Below are 3214 nucleotides of genomic sequence, written 5' to 3' on the forward strand. Positions count from 1 at the left end.
CCTTTCAAGTTTCACAACATCTTTCCGATAGGAAGGAGACCAGAATTGCACACAATATTCCAGCAGTGGCCTCACCAATGTACTGTACAGCCACATCATGACCTCCCAACTCCTGTACCTCAATACTCTGACCAATAAAGGAAAGCATACCAAATGCCTTCTACACCTGCGTCTATCTACCTGCGACTCCACTTTCAAGGAGCTATGAACCTGCACTCCAAGGTCTCTTTGTTCAGCAATACTCCCTAGGACCTTACCATTACGTGTATAAGTCCTGCTAAGATTTGCTTTTGCAAAATGTAGCACCTCACATTACCTGAATTAAAATCCATCTGCCACTTCTCGGCCCATTAGCCCATCTGATCAAGATCCCATTGTAATCTGAGGTAATCTTCTTTGCTGTCCACTACACCTTCAATTTTGTTGTCATCTGCAAACTTACTAACTGTACCTCTTATGCTCACATCCAAATCATTTATATAAATGACGAAAAGAAGTGGACCCAGCATAGTGGCACTCCACTGATCACAGGCTTCCAGTCTGAAAAACAACCCTCTACCACCACCGTCTGTTGTCTACCTTCGAGCCAGTTCTATATCCAAACGGCGAGTTCTCCCTGTATTCTGTGAGATCTAACCTTGCTAACCAGTCTCCCATGGGGAACCTTGTCGAATGCCTTACTTAAGTCCATATATATCACATCTACCACTCTGCCCTCATCAATCCTCTTTGTAACTTCTTCAAAAAACTTAATCAAGTTTGTGAGATATGATTTCCCAAGCACAAAGCCATGTTGACTATCTTTTATCAGTCCTTCCCTTTCCAAATAGAGGTTCATCCTGTCCCTCAGGATTCCCTCCAACAACTTGCCCACCACTGACATCAGGCTCACTGGTCTACAGTTCCCTGGCTTGTCCTTACCACCTTTCTTAAACAGTGGCACCACATAAGCCAACCTCCAGTCTTCCGGCACCTCACCTGTTACTATCGATGGTACAAATATCTCAGCAATAGGCCCAGCAATCACTTCCCTAGCTTCCCACAAAGTTCTCGGGTACACCTGATCAGGTCCTGGGGATTTATCCACTTTTATGTGTTTCAAGACATCCAACACTTCCTCCTCTGTAATATGTACATTTTTCAAGATATCACCATCTAGTTCCCTACATTCTATATCTTCCATGTCCTTTCCCATAGTAAATACTGATGCAAAATACTCGTTTAGTATCGCCCCCATCTCCTGCGACTCCACACAAAGGCCGCCTTGCCTATCTTTGAGGGGTCCATATTCTCTCCCTCGTTACCCTTTTGTCCTTAATGTATATGTAAAAACCCTTTGGATTCTCTTTGATTTTATTTGCCAAAGCTATCTCATGTCCCCTTTTTGCCCTCCTGATTTCCCTCTTAGGTATACTCTTACTACCTTTATACTCTTCTAAGGGTTCAATCTATCCTGTCTATACCTGACATCTGCTTCCTTGTTTTTCCTAACCAAACCCTCAATTTCTTTAGTTATCCAGCATTCCCTATACCTACCAGCCTTCTCTTTCACCCTAACAGGAATGTACTTTCTCTGGACTCTCGTTATCTCATTTCTGAAGGCTTCCCATTTTCCAGCCATCCCTTTACTTGTGAGCATTTGCCCCCAGTCAACCTTTGAAAGTTCTTGCCTAATACCGTCAAAATGGCAGCTTTTGTTGCCCCAGGGCTCAAAGCCCTAAAATCTCAGCTCATGAGACCACTGGGATCTTGACCCCTACTTTAGGAAGCCCTGACCTTTCTGGTCCATTTCCTCTGATGTCAACCTAAGTCCATATGATATCTTCATATTGGATAGTGCTTGATGCATTCAGCATGAACCTGTTCTGAAATTTAGTGCTATTTTAACTTACTGGTTTTCTTTGATGTTGTGATGGAACTAGTGGATGGAGTACACAGTGAATGGAATGTACATGGATTGCAGTATGACTTTTTAATAGAATTCCTTTGCAAAAATTGATATTGGAAATAATGAAAGCAGATATCAGTGGAAATGTGTTACAAATAAATAGTGTTAGGTGACCAATTAAAACCCAGATGATGCTGTAATGGGGATTATCACTAACTAGAGAGAATATTACCAATAGGTCCCAGAGAGATGTGTCGTTTGGGAGCTCTTTTACTGAACATTTTCATAATGAGGATTGACCAGTGTTGCAGCAATGTTCCAGATGATACAAAGCAAATGAACGTAGTTGACACTGTTGTAGAAGAATCACTCAATGTTCTATAAAAAAAAAATTACCAGGAGATGCAGAAAATCCTTCATGAAATTAAACTTCAATCTTGCAAAATCAAAGCTGAGAGCGCCAGCAAAATGTAGTTTAGATTAGATTACTTACAGTGTGGAAACAGGCCCTTCGGCCCAACAAGTCCACACCGACCCGCCGAAGAGCAACCCACCCAGACCCATTCCCCTACATTTACCCCTTCACCTAACACTACGGGCAATTTAGCATGGCCAATTCACCTAACCTGCACATTTTTGGACTGTGGGAGGAAACCGGAGCACCGGAGGAAACCCATGCAGACACGGGGAGAATGTGCAAACTCCACACAGTCAGTCGCCTGAGGGGGGGATTGAACCCGGGTCTCTGGGTGCTGTGAGGCAATAGTGCTAACCACTGTGCCACCGTGCCGCCCTGGCTCCTCACAATTTCTTTGTTCTCCTCCAGTTTATACAATTTGTAGGCCCCGCGCTCATCGGATAACATTGGCATAGCCAATCATGCTGGTTTGCTTTATCTTTCTAAACTAATCATCATCTGCCACACTGGTTCCCTCCATCACACTTAACCTATCTTATTACGACACCAACATCTTCAGCATTAGCTCATCTCCCAGTGATTTAACTAACCTATCATAATGCACTACCATTATCTGCTACTGGAGCCCTGTAACAATGATCCTGGGTATACTTTGCAACACTAAGTTAACTACATGCCTGCCATCATAACTTCCACAACACCAGAATTGAACTGGAAGGATTTGAATATTAGATAACTGGGTAGATAGCTGGTGGATGAAATTCAACACACAAAAAAATGGGGGCAAATAATATAGAAAGGAGCTGTGACTTAATGAAAAGGAAATAACACACATGAAAACTGAAATAAATTGAAGCTGTCCTAACAATGCTCAGTCACAAATAAAACAATCAGATGTTGGAATCCAT

The sequence above is a fragment of the Chiloscyllium plagiosum genome, chromosome 22 (assembly GCF_004010195.1).
Source record: "Chiloscyllium plagiosum isolate BGI_BamShark_2017 chromosome 22, ASM401019v2, whole genome shotgun sequence".
NCBI lineage: Eukaryota > Metazoa > Chordata > Chondrichthyes > Orectolobiformes > Hemiscylliidae > Chiloscyllium > Chiloscyllium plagiosum.